At 43.9% G+C, this 18,838-nt stretch overlaps 1 protein-coding gene across 9 annotated transcripts in view; it reads right to left on the bottom strand.

The window, feature by feature from the left end:
- Positions 1-18,838, bottom strand: part of APBB1IP (amyloid beta precursor protein binding family B member 1 interacting protein) — a 104,852-nt gene that overhangs the window by 47,836 nt on the left and 38,178 nt on the right. Inside the window, exon 1 of one of the 9 annotated variants that reach the window (XM_053262357.1) lies at positions 17,024-17,135. The exons of 7 other annotated variants lie outside the window; for them this stretch is intronic. The gene's annotated coding sequence lies outside the window, so the exon portion shown is untranslated. Of the gene's footprint in view, positions 1-16,972; positions 16,992-17,023; positions 17,136-18,838 lie in introns of those variants that run through there. One more of the 9 variants, XM_053262359.1, reaches the window with a different exon arrangement.

Here is an 18,838-nt window from a genome sequence, read left to right as displayed (position 1 = left end):
AAAATATCTCCTGGCAGGCAAATGTTTAAGAGTAATATCTGAACCATTTAAAGAGAGCACATGTTTATGAAGCGGAAGATTTCACAAGTTATAAACTTGGTACATGTGAAAATGAGTCAGCACAAGGGAAAGAGGGAAATTAGATCATAGGAAAATACTTAAGCTCATCCCTGATTTCATTTTCCTTGGTGAAAGAAAAATGCCCAACAACAAAATCATTCACAGTCCTAAAATCAGTCCAAATAGATTATCAATAAGATCCTGGATCAGTTTAGTAACTGGTTCGGTGTCTATTAAGACTGCCACTTGCTGAAATATCTTATTTGATTAATCATATGAGTTTTAAATGATGCACTAGTTCATTAAATCTGCATATAAATAAATCTTTTTAGATGATGCGTCCATGTGTCACAGTAAGCACCATCACAGGAGACACATTACTTTCTGTGTAAGAGGGCACATTTCCATGATTAAAAATATTTTGGAAAATTATCAGTTAATCAATAAAACACTGCTACTCTAACTTCCACCCAATTTTTGAATTATCTATATATTTAATTCTCCTGGGTGTGCCTTTCGAATGTGCGTCCCGGCAGCCCAGCTGATTGGCCCGGCGGTGGGCCCGCCCATGGCGGCATGCCGCCAGAGACTGGGGTGGGGGGAGAGAGGCGGCGGGTCTGGCCCGGCCGCAGAGGCGAGGTGGCGGCGGGCCGAGCCACGGCACTCAGCCCGGCCAGAGACTGGGGCGGTGAGGAGAGAGGTAGCCTGCCCCAAAGAGTGCACAGATGCTCTGTGCAGGGGTCGGCTTGTATATATTATATATTTTGAAGTTTGTTTGTGTGAAATAAAGTCATACTTCCTGATGACCTACAGATACCAAATTGTGCATATACGATCCTGCCAATGAAATTAGCTGAATGCACTACCTTTTACTCTGGAATATGCTTGGTGAAAATGTAAATTTATTTTTATTAATTTTTAAAAAGGAATTCTTAATACTTCCCGATTACCTATAGATACCAAGTTTTGCATGAACAATCCTGCCACTTAAATTAGCTGAATGCACTACTTTTTACACCAGATTATGCTGGGGGAAAGGTTTAAATGTTTCTTTTTTGTATTTTAAAGAAGAAATTCTTAATATAATCATTTCAACAGATTTTAAATACTCAATAATCAGATCAATAATTACAAGAATGACATTGTACTCAAGAAAAGATCTTTCTCAGATTCAAATTTACTATGATCTAGATTTACCATATATGGTAATTATTCAATATAAAGAATAATGTTTGAAGTTGAAATCCTACAAATTTCAAACTGTTCTTATATTTCCCTTTTGTAAGCACATTAATAAAAATTATATAATATATATTTATTGTAATTTTCTATAAGAATAATCTATGCAAAATAGCATTACCCAGTCAACAACAGACCTCACGTACTAGTGTTTTATAATTTAAAAAAAACAACAACCCTTATTTGCTTAATCCTGATAGTTGAATGTAATTCAACAGGGGACAACTCACTCGGTGACTCTGGGCCAGTCACTTATCTCTTAGCCTAACCTACCATACAAGGTTGTTGTGAGGATAAAGATAACCATGTTAACTACTCTGGGCTCTTTGGAGGAAGAGCGGGATATAAATGTAAATAATTAATTTAAGGAAGGTGTAGCTGAGACTAAAAGAAACCTAGAGATAAAATTCCCCGGTAATCTGACACACCCATGCTTGCTTAGCTTCTGCAAGGTTACTGTATTGTGTATCCTAGGACCCTGATCAAGAATGCTTTTGTTCTGAAATGGATTCATGAGCACTACAGGAATGAGACTTCTGCCCTTAGTAGATGGGACCACTGTATAAATGATAAGACACGGCATAATCAAGTACATTGCGCTGTTTGCCTTAAGTATAAATATCAAGCATGTTTTAGCCTCCTGAAATATTTTACCATGACCAAATATTCAGTGTGAACAATTTACAATTCTAATAATACATGCTGACTGCTTTTCTAACCCAAGCTGTAATATTTTATTATCTATCTGTATCTGTATAAATACTTCTGATATCTGTACGTCTATATGTTGTCAGTGTTGAAAATTGATAGCAATTATTATTTCTAAAATCCATTATCATTAATCACTAATACATTTTGAATTTATGGTAAAGCTGGTTTTCAAAAAAGGATATAAAATCAGAAAAATAGTCTGAGGCTGAAAATAGAAGTATATTTCCTTGGAAATCAGTCTCACTGAACCCTTCCAAAAACACATGATTAGAATTAGGCTGTTAAAATAATTTCATGCAGCAAGAAAAATCTCCTACTTGGTGAATAATAGTAGCTATTTATTCAGCGCTTTGCAATTGAAGATTCTAATTAGCTTTTCCTGGCCAACGGCCTTTTAACACATTGGTGATCATGAAGAAAAATTAAGCAATCCCTGGTTTAATAGACAGCACAGTCATCTGTTCAGTCCTGTAAAGAAACAGTCTCGGCCATGAGTGTATGACTGTTGCCCATACACTGAAAAAGTCCTAATTTATTCAACACTTCAGCACATCACAACATCTTTTGATTACCATAAATGAGCAGCAGTAGGCTACTGACAACCAGAACGGACCAGTGATCTGAGTAGATATGGTAATTGCTATGGAGACACAGTCAGCAAGGCCCACTGGGCGTAGCTAAGTGTAACATGGGGTTTAAGCTGGTTAATATTTATAAGGTACACATGAGGTTATCACCTGGGCAGCTGCAGTTGAAAAGTCTGCTTTAGCAATGCAAAGAACATTTTGCACCACTGCAGCCAAAGGGTCACCCTCGCCTTGGCAACAAAAGCAGAGTCAGCTGACAAAGCCATGTTTCACTGAAACTCCCTAACAACCAGAAAAACTATGTACAATGCCTAGAAAATTGACCTGAAGACTTTCAAACAGGAGGGGAAATGGAAAAACATAGGTTTTTTCATTTCCCTGCCCTGGAAAAATGCCGCCCCCAAGGCCTTCACATACGAATATAACCAATATTTATATACCGCTTTTTAACAAATGTCCCCAAAGTAGTTAACATAGATATAAATAAATACAAGTTGTTCTAGTAAGAATTAATCAGCCTACTTTCCTTTTACTGTCTCTACATCTGGACTAAATTTGGTTCAAATTGAGGTCCACAAGTTACATCTTTTGCATCTCAAATGTTCATGTGTCTGCCATCTTGGACTGGGGTGGATCTCATTGGACTGGGGTGGATATCATCTTGGACTGGGGTGGATATCATCATTACAAACTGCACCACTGAGGTGTTCCTGTGCGTCATTCACTACAGCTGTTCCAAATTTGGATCAAATCAGTTAGACAGTCCTCAAGTTAGTGCACTTGTGCCTCAAACATTTATGCATCTGCCACTTGGATCGGGGTGGGTGACATCATCACAAACTACACCACTGGGGCATCCTTATGTGTCCATTCAGCAGTAGAAAATTTCAGCACCTCAAATCGGTTAGACTGACCGCAAGTTAGTGCACTTGTGCCTCAAAAGTTTACATGTCCACCATCTTGAATTGGGGTGGATCACATCATCACAATCTGCCGTTGAGGTGTCCCTATGTGTCCCTCTAGCTGTAGCAAATTTGGCAAATCGGTTAGGCGGTTCACAAGTTAGCTCACTTGCACCTCAAACGTTTATGCTTCCGCCATCTTGAATCAGGGTGGATGACATCATCACAAACTACACCACTGAGGTGTCCCTGTGTGTCACTCACTACAACTATATGTAATTTGGTTAAAATCAGTTAGGCAGTCCACAACTTAGCCCACTTGTACCTCAAACGTTTACACGTCCACCATCTTGGATTGGGATAGATGGCATCATCATGAACTATGCCATTGAAGTGTCCCTATGTGTCCCTGCAGCTGCAGCAAATTTGGTTCAAATTGGTTAAATGGTTCACAAGTTAGCCCACTTGCTCCTCAAAGGTTTACGCAACCACAATCTTGAATCGGCGTGGATGACATCATCACAAGCTTTGCCATTGAGGTGTCCATGTGTGTCACGCACTGCAACTGTACCCAATTTGGTTCAAATAGGTTAGGTAGTCCACAAATTAGCCTGCTTGTACCTCAGAAGTTTACACAGCTGCCAACTTGAATTGGAGTGGATGACAATCATACACCATGCCATTTGGGCATCCCTATGTGACACTACAGCTGTAGCAGATTTGGTTCAAATCGGTTAGGCGGTTCACAGGTTAGCCCACTTGTACCTCAAAAGCTTACGCGTCTGCCATCTTGGATCAGTGTGGATGTCATCACCATAAACTATGCCATTGAAGTGTCCCTATGTGTCAGTCACTGCAATTGTGCCTAATTTGGTTTAAATTGGTTAGACCAGTGATTCTCAAACTTGGGTCCTCAGGTGTTATTGGACTTCAACTCCCATAATCCCCAACCAAAGGCCACTGAGGCTGGGGATTATGGGAGTTGAAGTCCAATAACACCTGAGGACCCAAGTTTGAGAATCCCTGGGTTAGACAGTCCACAAATTAGCCCGCTTGCGCCTCAAATGTTCATGTGGCCACTATCTTGAAATGGAGCAGATGACATCATTACACACTACATCATTTGGGCACGCCTATGTGTCACTACAACTGTAGTAAATTTGGTTCAAATTGGTTAAGCAGTTCACAAGTTAGCCCACTTGTGCCTCAAAAGTTTACGCGTTTGCCATCTTGTATTGGGGTGGAAGACATCATCACAAACTACATCATTGAGGTGTCTCTATGTGTCCCTACAACTGTACCCAATTTGGTTCATTTTGGTTCAGGTGTTGTTAAGTTGATAAGAGGGGGACACACGGGGACACACACAGAATGCCAGGTGATTTCATAAGCCTACTGGAAAGTAGGCTAAAAATGACTCCCTGTCCCCCAAAGGGCTCACAATCTAACAAGTTGTTCTAGTAAGAACTAATCAGCCTACTTTCCTTTCAGTGTTTCTACATCTGAATTAGATTTGGTGCGAATCAAGGTCCACAAGTTAGATCTCTTGCGCCTCAAATGTGTCCACCATCTTGGATCGGGGTGGATGTCATCATTACAGACTTCACCATTGAGGTGTCATAAGAACATAACAACAGCCCTGCTGGATCAGGCCCATGGCCCATCTAGTCGAGCATCCTGTTTCGCACAGTGGCCCACCATATGCCGCTGGAAGCCACAGGCAGGAGTTGAGGGCGTGCTCTCTCTCCTGCCATTACTCCCCGTAACTGGTACTCTCAGAGGCATCCTGCCTTTGAGGCTGGAGGTGGTCCACAACCCTCCGACTGGTAGCCATTGATAGACCTCTCCTCCATGAAGTCATCCAAGCCCCTCTTAAAGCCATCCAGGCTGTTGGCTGTCACCACATCCTGTGGCAGAGAGTTCCACAACTGGATCACGCATTGTGCCCCTGTGTGTCACTCACTACGGCTGCTCCAAATTTGGTTCAAATCAGTTAGCCCTTCCTCAAGTTCATGCACTTGCGCCTCAATGGTTTATGCATCCACCATCTTAGATCGGAGTGGGTGACATCATCACAAACTACACCATTGGGGCATCCTTATGTGTCCATTTAGCAGTAGAAAATTTGGTTCAAACCAGTTAGACTGTCCACAAGTTAGTGCACTGTCCACCATCTTGTATTGGGCTGGATGACATCGTCATAATCTTTGCCGTTGAGGTGTCCCTATGTGTCCCTACAGTTGTAGCAAATTTGGTACAAATCAGTTAGGCAGTTTACAAGTTAGCCCACTTGCACCTCAAAAGTTTACGCATCCGCCATCTTGGATCGGGGTGGATGACATCATCACAAACTATGCCATTGAGGTGTCCCTGTGTTCCACTCACTGCAACATTACCTAATTTGGTTCAAATGGGTAATAAGCCTGCTTGTGCCTCACAAATTAGCCACTCGTTAGGTGGTTCACAAGTTAGCCCACATGCGCCAACATTTATGCATCCGCCATCCTCGATCAGTGTGAATGACATCATCACAACCTACCCGGTGTGTCTCTACAACTGTACCCAATTTGGTTCATATTGGTCCAGGCGTTGCCAAGTTTATAGCAGGGGACACACGGACACACACACAGAATGCCAGGTGATCTCAAAAGCCTACTGGAAAGTAGGCTAAAAAAGAAATATAAGATAGACACCAGCAACAGCCACTGGAGGGATGCAATCCTAGGGATGGATAGGGCCAGTTGCCGCCACCCCCTGCTAAATAAAGAGAATCACCACTTTTTAAAGGTGCCTCTTTGCTTTCCCCCCACATCTCCAGACGGCCCCCATCAACCCTAAGTGTGGCTCCCTGAATAATTGTTTATTAGGGTTCTATGAAGCTTCGGCCAGGCTGAATACGCCGAACAGTCCCCCTGGCACCAGGAGGAGACCATCCCACACGTGCCGTGCTGCACTTTGCCCAATGCTGGGCTCCTTTAAGAGAAATCCTGTGACCTTCACTGTTTTTCAAGTGCGGGCCACTTTGGCAAAAAGTCTTCACTGGGAGAGCCATTTCCTGCTCTGCTGACTCCTGCCCAGTATTGTGCTTTTCTCAGTGCTGGGTGGGCTTAAGAGAGATAGAAGCCTCTCTTAATAGTTCTAGGAGGAAAGTGCTAGGAAGGGCTACAGAGCACTTTCTGCTTGCCTTGGTGCAGGGGCTCATGAGGACTCTCTTTTTCAGCAGTTCACTCTTTACAATAAAGCTCTTTGTATGCTGCGCCAGGAGGCTTTACAGACAGGGCTGTTATCCCACATCTCCTTCACACACCAGCCAAACTTGTGTGGCGTTCACACACCAGCCAAACTTACCCCGAAGTCCCTTCGAGATCCTTGGACCCACTCCACACACAAATCAGGCTTTGTTTTGTGAATTCTAACTTATCTCGGTGGATTTCCGGGTTTGTAAAATGCTGGTTTTAAGCTATTTTTTCTGCAAATGCCAGCACAAATAGGGAGAGGCTCTGGCGTAGAATCATTAGCATGATAAGAAGGATACTCTCTCTAGAAATGCAGATATAGCTCTTTAGAAAGCTCTTCCCTCTGCCCCCCCCCCACTGGCTAGAAGGAAAACATGGGGGCATGCCATGTGAACTTGCATCAAAACCAAACCCGAGAGCAGAGGGGAGGGGTTGCTTCCTTCAATGCCGTGAGTGTGATTAAAAGTGTCTTCGCTCAACATTTACCCCGCAGCATGAAATCATGTGCAAATAACTCCCAGGCAAATTATGGCACACCAAGAGCTTGTGCTGTGTCAGCACCAGGGTGGGATTAGGTTATATAAGATCCATATCAGAAGATGGACCATCTCAAGTGTTAGGCTCTTGATACCCAGTTATATGAGCCATTGTTATCAATGCAGTAGTTCAGATTTGCATCCTATGGCTGCACACTTGGCATCTCTTTCTTCATCCCAGTACATTTCCCCATTATTCAAACATCACTTATCTTCACCAACGGGGACAGCCCCATCCACATCAGACACACATCCACATCAGCCTGGATTCACAAACGCATATAGAGATAGTCATATTGACATTGTTCTCCTTGGAAGGGCGGGTGGGTTTTTTTTAGTATTATTAACACTCTTCTTCCACAGATAGTCATATTGCAATATGACACATACAAATATTTTGCTTGTTTGCTGTGCATATTACCAGTATTTTAAAATTCCTCCAGAACGGGGAACATGGCAATCCCACATGATGAGGAAGTAGCCACCATGTTCTAAGGCTACGTCAAGAAGAGTATTTTTAAAAAAGCATTGTAGGGAGCAGAAGTGCTTCCAGATAACCACAGGCTGCTAATTATAGGATTATTGAACTGTTGAAAGTGCTGTACTATACACCAGAAATCTAATATGAAACATGCATCTCCATGGATGTCCACTGGACATTTCCCAAGTGGAGGCAAAGGCCACAATCCTATTCACACTTACCTGGGAGTAAGTCCCATTGATTTCCAACACCATTGGAAGTTGCAATGGTGGCGGGATCATTCCCAGCTAGGAAGTAAAGAGTTAATCTCACCCTTACAAGTGAAGGGATGTGGAGGGATTAATATGTAAACAGATTCTCTGTAGTCCTGCTCTGTGTCAACAATGCAGACTTTTCTCTCCATCCAAAAGCTTTCTCTCCAAAGCAGACACTCATTTCCTAATGAAATTAGAGTTTCCCCTTCTCTGAATGTTTTTAAGGACCTGAAAATGTACCTGTTTAGCTAACCTTTTAGATTATAGTTTTAAAGCTTTGGGTTTTAGAGTTTTTATTTGTTTTTCTAAGTTGTTTTAATTGTGTCAATAGTTTTTAGATTGTGAACTGCCCAGGGACTTTTTTATATGGGGCAGTATGAAGGAAGGAAGGAAGGAAAGAATGCAACCCAGCTAGGTTTTTCTTATTTTTAAGTAACATTTCTTACAGTTGTGAATTATGGTTCCAACTGAGTGGTTTCTTCAAAACCTAAGTGGGCTAACAATGAATTCCATGGAGCTGGTGGGAGTGGGGGCACCCGCCCCCCGCCAACTTGTGGCATTTGGAACAATTTTCTGTAAAATGTTGCTATAGCTTTAAGATGCACTTTTTGGTTGAGGGGTTCTTTATTAGAATGTAGGCTGTGAGCCAGACATTTTGCAGAGAGCTACAGGCCTGCTGATTGTGTTTTGCTGCTGTTCTTTATTTGGTCTCCAAATAAAGGTTGTTGAAACCTCATGCTCCTTTGGTGTGAAGCCTCTTAGTAACAACACCCATGTGCACCTCCTCTTTCCTATACTACTTGAAGATATTTATTTTTAAGGGACAGAATGCCTGGCACTCAGGGGTCTACTTCTAGGGTCCTAGGGTGTTTTAGTGATGTTTTGGTGATATAGAGAAAGCCTTCTTTCCTTTTTAGTATTCATTGCATTGATCTTTATTGGATAAACAGCACTTCAAAACCTTATCACTGAACAGATGGACGTTATCGGCAACTGTAATTTCTGACACTCCAAAACTGATTCGTGTAAAGGCAAGTAACAACATGCCCTTCAAGCAGCTCAGATTTATGGAGACTTGGGGACCATTATTTATGCTAAATGACAACACAAACTCAGATCTATATTTGGAAAAGAGGATCTTGGTTAATGTGGCAAATGGCCTGCTTCCCTTGATCTTGTTTCTCAATGACATGTAAAAAAAGAAGTCTTAACATTAAAGTCAATATTGTTTTACAAGAACTAACACTGTGTTCATCTTCCAGTGTCAGCGAAGCTATTAGGAGGATTTGCAGAGCTGGAGCTGAGCAGCAGTTGGCTGCAAAGTAGATACAGTTTTGTTTTTAATCTGTTTGATGGGAAGCAAGAGGATGATCCAGACAGCAGTTCTCCACCCTCCTGGGTTGGCACTGCAGCACACAATACAGAAAATGGGAACGGGAGATGCCTTTCCCCCAGTCCACACTCACATTATTACGATGTTGCAAGTGCGGGGAGTCAGCTATGCAGCTAAACCTGCAGCAACATCCTGGTCAACCATGTGGGCCATCAAGAATCATTGTGGGCTGAAGTACTCATTCAACACATCATCTAGACTGCGGAAGGTAAGGGACTGTGAATGGTCCAGGCCTGTGGTTCCTAACCAGGGGTACACAAACCCCTGGTGGTATTTTTAAGGCTGTGAGGTGGCACAAGGCAGGCTAGGATAGCTCCCTGGGCCTCACCAGGAGGCCTATCTCTGGCTCCAGGGGCGGAGGGAGGCCAGTGGCAGCCCGGGTGCAGCCTGCCGCCGCAGCCCCCTAGCCCCGCCCCTGCACCTGATGTCAGACACTAAGCCCCACCCCCTGTGCAAGATGTCAGACGCAGGAGGAGTAGCTTTGCTTGCAAATGGGGCTGGATGGCCCCGTTTGCAAGCAAAATCCTCCGGCCAGCGCTGCATTTGCCGTGCGGCCAGAGCGGCTCTCCCTGCCTAAAAGGCTTAGACATAAAGGCTGTTCTCAAGAGCAGCTTAACCCAGACTAGGGCAGCCTAGCCTGGGTTAGGCTGCTTGTGTGGAGCACCAGGCTCTTAGCCTGGTGCCTTGTGGGATATTCGGAAGCCGGGAAAACGAATCCCAGCCTCTGTTGATCCACACTGCTGGGAGCAGCGTGGATCGTGTGGGTGTGCGGCAGCATGCCAAAGACATCACCAGCTATCATCTGGGGGGGAAGTTAAGCTGAATCATGCCTTCTCCCCCAGCCCTCCCCGCTATTCACACATACCCATGTGAACAGCCTTATAATATGAAACGAAGAGTTAGCAGAATATCATAAAAGGCACAACATTCCAGGTGCCCTGTTTATATATTACTAGGGGAGAGGAAAGAAATGCAACTCCACAGTCAAAGCACTGGCAGTGGCAAAAGGGAACTGATTTTCACATATTCCGTTCATGAATCTTTTTTTCTGAAAGCCTGTTTAAAGCTGCAGAAAAACTAAAAGGGAAACATGTCAACTTGCAACAACATGTTTTTATACACAATACAGATGGCATACAAGTGTTTTGTTGTTGTTCTTTTTTAAATTCCAGATTAGACATTCTGAACAAATTCACACTTACTATATTGGCTTCAAAGTGTTTCACTAGCACTGAAAACATTCCTTTTCTTTTTTCCTTCAGCAAACTCAAACATTGTACCCTGATTTAAAATTAGATAGATGCAATTAGCCACATAATGGTGCAGTGAGGAAATGACTTGACTAGTCCACTGGTATGTTTCCCAGAGTATGGGAAATACCTGTATTGGGCAGCAGAAATATAGGAAGATGCTGAAAGGTATCATCTCATACTGTGCAGGAGATGGCAATGGTAAACCCCTCCTGTATTCTACCAAAGACAACCACAGGGCTCTGTGGTTGCCAGGAGTTGACACCAACTTGATGGCACACTTTACCTTTAATTTGTTCTGGTGACAGAAACTGACAAGTTTTTTGGGGAAGAGTGAATCAGCACATGGAGAAGCAAACAGGTAATAGATTTATTGGGGCAAAGATTTCAGGTTCTGAGCAAATCCATGGATGCAAATGCCTTTGTCTCTGCTCAAAAATCTACCCAATTGGCATTGAGGACATTCACACAATCAAAAACTGTTCTACCCGTGTTTGGGAACTGTGTGTGCTCCCAATTTGTGGTTGTGTCGAAGCAAGGTAAGAGGAAAGCCTGGGTAGAAGTGATTGTGTGGAAGCAGGATAGGAGAAAATCCTAGGTAGCTTTTCCTCCTAGCTTGCTTTCACACAATCACTTAAACCAAGGTTTTCCTCTTACCTTGCTTCCACACAACCGAAAATTGGGAGCATGCATAGCTCTCAAACCCAGGTAGAACCTAGTTTTTGATTATGTGAATGACCTCATTGTGTTTTATTAGCCATTTCCATTGTCAAGTTTTTCTCTGGGGGGTAAGAGTCAGGGCACAAAATCCCCAGTCCTCATTCCTACAGGCGTATCACAAACAACACACTGAAATCATCACATTCCATATAAGGACAACTACATGTGAACGTGTAAAACATGCATTTGAACATGTATCAATTGTACAAGTATACAGTTTCCTTTAAAATGCATGCTTGGTGGCAAGCCTAGCTATGCTGCCCTGTTAATGTGAGAAATGGCCCTTTGAGGCATACTGAAAGGGTTGCCAGTGTTTCCTTCTCCATTTGACACCACTACAGCTGCCAAAAACACCCAACCCTCTACTAGACACCTGATCATTACCAGGCTTGAGAGATGAGAGGAAACCAATTCAAAGCATGGTTGTGTTTGACTAGCCTTCACATGGATATATGGAACTACCTTACACTAAGTCATGTCATCGGTCCATCTGACCAAGAACTAACTACTCTGACTGGCAGCAACTGTACAGGATATTAAACAGAGGTATTTCTCAGGCTCACTAGCTGAGATTCTCTTCATGGGAAATGTGGAGGATTAAACCTTGTGCATGCAAAACATGTGCTCAGCTACTGAGCTGCAGCCCCTCCCTGCTTCCTTCCTCTCAGTATGGGCTCTCACATCTCAATCCAACTCTTGTTGCATATTAGAGAAGATCTTTATGTTAGATTGGTTGCAGTAATCATAGATAAAGAGAGCCAGCTCTTCAAGCCCTCAGAGGCATTTTGTGTGCTCCAAGCTCAATTCCACTCTCAAAGGTAAAGTCTGCCCTTGAGTCAGTGTCGATGACTCCTGGTGACCACAGAGCCCTGTGGTTTTTCTTTGGTAGAATACAGGAGGGGTTTACCATTGCCTCCCCCCACGTAGTAGGAGATGATTTTTTATTTATTTATTGTTGCATTTATATACCGCCTTTCGTTAAAAGACAACCCCAAGGCGGTTTACAAAAGTTAAAACATACAATAAAAAGGCAATAAAACATCAAGCTAAAAATATATAAAAACATATAAAATACAGGCATAAAAACAATACAACAGATAAAAACACACAGAAGCAGCAGTAAAAATGATTCAGCATCTTTCTGTATCGCTGCTGCCCGATATAGGTGTTCCCCATAGTCTGGGAAACATACCAGCAGGGATTCGAACCAGCAAAGAATCCTTAAAATGGTGCAAGGGAGCTGCTCTTTGAAGAATCGTAGAGGCAAGATAATTAATCTCAATTGGCAAGACAATTGGAACAGCTGGAGAAGAGGTGTTCTGACCCAAACCCAATCTCAAAGGCGTCTTTAAACCAGGCCTGCTCAACTTTGGCCCCCCAGCTGTTTTTGGACTACAACTCCCATAATCCCCAGCCAGTGGTCAATAGCCAAGGATTATGAGAGTTGTAGGACAACATCTGCAAGAGGGCCAAAGTTGAGCAGCCCTACTTTAAACTGTAAGAAGTAAATGTTGCCACTTCACAGTTTAAAAGGATGTGGGGCAGGGCAGGGGAAGAATTGGCTTTGGAGAACATGATGACTCAGAGAAAAAAGCCCGCCCTCATAGCAGTATTCCCTCTAAGGTGCACGCACATGCACACGCTCACAAGTTTTTGCGCCTCAGAGTGCAGGTGTGATCCATTGCACTGCATTGCTTTCAGTAGAATGTGTATTTGCATATACAGCCAAGTGATATGCCCATCCACAGTAGCAAGTGTGCCTTCATTTGAAAGCAATGCAGTGCATACAGACTACTTCTGCACTCAAATGCACATTTTAAAACATATCCAGCTTAACCAAGGATCCTTTCCTCTGCAGCGGGCAGTCCCTTTCTGTTTAAAGGATCCTATGGGGAGATGAGGATGCAGAGGCGTATCTAGGGAAAATAGTGCCTAGGGCAAGCACTGAAATTGCGCCCCCTGTCCAAACATCTGACACCCATCTGATTCTCTGTACATAGTGCCAAACTGAATATGTGTACAGTGACTTATATTATATTAATTTTTTAAAAAAAATATTAATTTTTTTTTTAAAAAATAATTTTAAAAAAATTACCTGTAGCCCCTTTGGGGGGCTTCCTAAAGGCTGGGGGGGGGTCTGCAAAGGTTTACCCTCCCCTCTCTGGCCTCTAGGGCCTCGCAGGGACAGTTTCAGCATGTGCGGTGGCCATTTTTTTAAAAAATATTTTTTTTAAATGGCCACTGAAAACAAAATGGCGACTGTGCATGCTCAAATGGCCTCTGTGAGGCCTGGCATGGCCTAGGGCCTCACAGAGGCCATTTGCGCATGCGCGGTGGCCATTTTGTTTTCAGCAGCCGTTTTAATTTTTTTAATTTTTTTTAGAAAAATGGTGCCCCCCCTTCAAGTGGTGCCTGGGGCACGTGCCCTGCCTGCCCTACCCCTAGATACGCCCCTGGGAGGATGACTCAGAGAACGCCTCTGTCAGCCAATGCAAGAAGCAGTTAATCCCCCGCTCAATAGTCACCTGGGAGGAGTTGTCGTGTAATAGCTTGGCCACTTCCAAAGCGATCACAGGGAGAAGAACACGCAGTGGCGGCATTTGCACATAATGGGAAACTGTGGGTCCAATGGACCTGCACTCCCCCACTCCTCCATATGCGCTTCGCAGATGTTCAAAATTTTGGAGACTGCAGAGGAGGAGGAGGAACTTCCTGCTTCTGGCATGAATGACAGCCCCAGCAGCCAATCACTGCCAGAACAAGATTGGAGCTTGCTGTAACTCAAATTCTGCCTTTGGGAAGAGCAGCGAAACTCACTACAACCTGAGTGTTCAAACTGGAGTTTGGGAGGGGAAACCTTGGGTTGCTTTTCTGATGGAACTGCAGTTGCACATATTCAGACATACAAGAAATGCAACCTCAGGCTTCTTCATCTCTGGCTTCCTGTTACATGTGAATGTCTCAAGTAACCTTTCTCACAGGTACACATTTGTTCCACCTGTTAGCTTGATAATGCAGAATGGATAGACAGAAAACTTTCTTTCAAATGTGGAATTCCTTCTCCCAACCCTCCTTTCTTTAAAACATGAATACCCTAGCAAGGCTACCCAGTTCATTTGCACATCTTGCCTGTGCAAACCAATGTATTAGAGTCCAGTTGCCATTTTTGATAGAGAAAAGCGCTTTGCACACCTCACTTCCACTACTTCTCCATTCAAAATGCTCCACAAGCTGCTATTTTTTAAAGCTCTGGAATCCATTCCACCAGTTTCCACGTAAGTTGCAGTTAGTCCCTGATATTGCAGCAATAGCCCTTCCCCCAGCAGGGACAAATTATCCCCTAACTGTACATGAGATTGCCTGAGTGTAACAAAAAAACTATGTCTTGTGATATGAGAGAAACATGGACTGTTTGTGACTGATAAGAGAGGCATGGGAGAGGATATTTAGCTGCGCTGCACTGAAAATGTGCCGTATTCAACAGTTTTAAAGGAACAGTTGTCTACAGCCTGGCATATAATGTAATTCAGAGTAAGACTAACAACAAACATACAATTGCAGTACAAAGCGTTCCTACAATTAACTGTGCAAGTAACAGGTTTGGCACAAATAATGTTTAACAGGCCTGCCTGCCTCCTTTGTTCCCCTGCTGAGCTGAACCAAGAGGGAGAGACTATAGGAGCATCTTCAAGAACCCTTAAACTGGCTTAGTCACACTTTATTCCTTAAATCACACTGTTGTATTCAAAAGGCAGTTAAAGAGCAGCATAGGTAAGGAAGGATAGCTCAAGGCTTGACAAATCCCAAACACCAGGGAGCCATGGCACCACAAAATTTAACGCAGACTAGAGACAGAGCTATTTAATGAGATCTTTCTTTCTCCCAGGAAGCCCTGCTTCTGTTCTAAGTAGGTTACTTGTAAAGGAAATAGGGCCATAGTTCAGTGACAAAGCATCTGCTTTGCATCCAGAAGGCCCCAGGTTCAATTCCTGGCCTCTCCAGGTAGAGTTGGAAGAGAGTCCTGCCTGAAACCTTGGAGCACAGGGGTGTAGGGACTATGGAGCAAGAGGGGATGATTGTCCCCCGGCCACCAGGGTCGGTGGGGGGGAGGCTGCCAAGGATCCTCCTCGGCTCCTCCTTGCCTCCTCCCGCACCCAGCTGGCACCCTGCTCTTCAGAAAAAGTAGCTTAAAACCAGCATTTTTAAAACCCAGAAATACACCGAGGTAAGCTAGAATTCACAAGACAATGCCTGATTTGTGTGTGGAGTGGGTCCAAGGATCTCGAAGGGACTTCAGGGTAAGTTTGGCTCGTGTGTGAGTGCACACACTCTTTTCCGAAGGAGATTTGGGATAACAGCCCTGTCTGTAAAGCCTCCAGGTTTTGTTGAACTGCAACCCCATCATTCTCAGCCATAATAAAACAACAACAACCGAAGAGCCAAGGTTGTCCACCACTGTGTAAGGGAATCCCTGAGGTGGAACTGATCACCATGGGTAAATGTGGCAAGCTTCATGCCGGGGCTTCCCCCACCCGGGACTTGCGGGGACAACCCTATCGAGCGGGGGGGAGAAGTAGACACCAACAAGCCCACCTGGAGGCATTCATGCTGGCCCCAGCAGGGAGATGTTGCCTCGCCATCAACACACAGTGTAGCTTCACAGGATTGGGAGCGGCTCTCACGAGATCTCAGGGCAAGATCTCGTGAGACTTGCCTCAGCTGTCTGAAGCTATATAAGGGAGGACTGGCCAATGATGAGGGGCCAGTCCAGGAGGAGGGCTTGGTGCAGAAGGAGCTCTGGGACTCTGAGGGACTCCCTCTAACCAGGGAGAGGAGACCTGGTCTTGTGGTACTATGCATAACTTGTCCCCCTAGCTAAGCAGGGTCTGCCCTGGTTGCATATGAAAGGGAGACTAGTCTAGAAGTGTGAGTACTGTAAGATAGTCAGCCAGCATGGTGTAGTGGTTAGGGTGCTGAACTAGGGCCGGGGAGACCCGAGTTCAAATCCCCATTCAGCCATGATACTAGCTGGGTGACTCTGGGTCAGTCACTTCTCTCTCAGCCTAATCTACTTCACAGGGCTGTTGTGAGGAGAAACTTAAGTATGAAGTATACAGCTCTGGGCTCCTTGGAAGAAGAGTGGGATATAAAAATGTAAAATAAAGATATTTCCCTCAGGGGATGGAGCCACTCTGGGAAGAGCAAAAGGTTTCAAGTTCCCTCCCTCTGGCTTCTTCAAGATAGGGCTGAGAGAGATTCCTGCCTGCAACCTTGGAGAAGCTGCTGCCAGTCTGTGTAGACAATACTGAGCTAGATAGACCAATGGTCTGACTCAGTATACGGCAGCTTCCTATGTCTGAGCCTTGCGGGGTAGCAACACTAGGGTGGGGCTGGTGAATGGAGCAAGCCCTGCCTGTAAGCCTTAAAGCTCCCCTGGCTAAAAACTCAGGCCACCTCGACCTCCTTTGGCAGCGGAAGGCGGATGGCTATACTGAGAGCCTGACGCCCTGCATTATGGTAATACATTGTTTATAACCATAAAACTACTAATTCTTCTAGAGCCCCCTTCCCCAGTTTCAACTTGCTCCATCCTTCATGTTTACCTCTTGTCTTCTGTGAAATCAAATTGAAGTGGATACAGATTAAGGCTCACCTCTCTCCCAATGAAGAACTTCAAGCCATACGTTCTTTACCAAAGAAACTTCCTTCCATTTGCTGCTCCCAGCTTGTGAACGAAAGGCAATCCAGGCTCCTCACCCCAAAGCATTTGCCCTCTCTCTGAAGTAAATGTTCACAGAATAGCAGTTTAACCATTAAAAAAGTGAAGCCTCCCTTTCCCATTGGTAGGTAGATTCCTCCCACACACCCCTCATGTGGCTTTCTGAATCAATGGTTAGCTAACTGATCTCATCAGATCTCCGTACAGGGAACCTCCTTAGCAGTGCAAACAATGGTGCCAATAGATAACAAGTATCTCTCTTCAATACAGCCTTTAGTCTAGAAGAAAGGAGAGGGGGAAAGAGAGACCAAAGCAGTATGTGACTGTGGGGGAACCCTCTTATGAAAACTCCTTGGGGAGGAAAGCAAAGTATACTACAGTGTGGCAAAACTGTAGGCTGAGAATTAATTCAGTTCCACACAGAAGTATCACAATGACTAAAGTACACTTTCATTACTGAGTCACTGACATCCTTAACAAATTCAGTTTCAGCTAACACAAAATGGCCAGTATTAGGGCCAGTTCACATGGTAATTTTTATTGCCAGTTTTTCTCCATATAATAACCGACGGGTGTTCATGTGCTCACAACTGCTTTAGGGGAGGGCTGAAGCTTTGTGACAGAGCACATGCTTTGCATGTAGAGGTTCCTTGGTATTTCCAGAGAGTGCATGTAGAGGTTCCTTGGTATTTCCAGAGAGTACCCCTATCTGAAATCCTGGATAGCTGCTGGCAGTCTGTGTAGATAATACTGACCTAGATGGACCAGAGGTCTGACTCAGTAAGGCAGCTTCAATACTATGGGAACCAACAGAACTTTGGTACAACTTGCAATGATTTCTGTACTCCTAGAACATTTAAGAGCTGCTATGGTCATGCTGGGAAGCAAACCTATGTATCAGTTATTTTTCTCCTTGTGATAGCACACCACAGACAGATCACACAGGAAAAAAACAAAGCAAAGTTGAAAGGGACTAGGAAAATGGTTGCACTTAAGTTATGGATTTCTCTTGCAAAGGAGAATCATCTCACCCCTTCTTCGATGACCTTCTACCGCCAGCAGGGCAGGGCATTTTTATTTTGCTTGGCGCTTAACATCCAATAGTTTATTTTATTGGTGGTTGTTGTCTGGAGCTGGTGTTGGTGTCTTTTAGTGGGTTTTATTGCAGCATCTTTTTGCTTTTACTATTTGAATGGCACAAGATCTTGCTTTTAAGAAGGTTTTGATTCATACTTGCATTATTAACTTGGTGATATAGAGCATCTGCTTTGCAAGCAAACTTCAATCCCTGGCATCTCCAAGTAGGGCAGGGAGAGATTCCTGCCTGAAACCTTGGAGCAGCTGCTGCCAGTCAGTGTAGAAAAATGCTGAGCTAAATGGACCACTGGTCTGACCCATGCAACTTCCTGTGTTTATTGTGTAAGCTGTTGGTTGCCTTGGGCACCTCCTGGTTAGAAAGACAGGATATAAATATTTTAAACAAAGTAGCCCAAATATATGATGCCATTTAATTATACAGGAGTTTCTAGCTCAGTCTCATGCCATCTGAAAGCACTAATTCCTTGTTAAACAGCCATTTATATTAGACTGCTGCTGCACATTCTTTTGGTGTAATTACCCAGGGATAGAGGATCTACTTTCATGCATTACCAAATGCATCTTGGTCTATTGGCTGGTCATGTGACTACAAAAATGACTTGAAAAAACATATAGCCCATATCTGATAGTGGTTGTCAATCTGTTTATTAAT

This window comes from Hemicordylus capensis, chromosome 6, assembly GCF_027244095.1.
Source record: "Hemicordylus capensis ecotype Gifberg chromosome 6, rHemCap1.1.pri, whole genome shotgun sequence".
In the NCBI taxonomy this organism is placed as follows: Eukaryota; Metazoa; Chordata; class Lepidosauria; order Squamata; family Cordylidae; genus Hemicordylus; species Hemicordylus capensis.
This window is presented reverse-complemented; position numbering and strand designations above follow the sequence as displayed.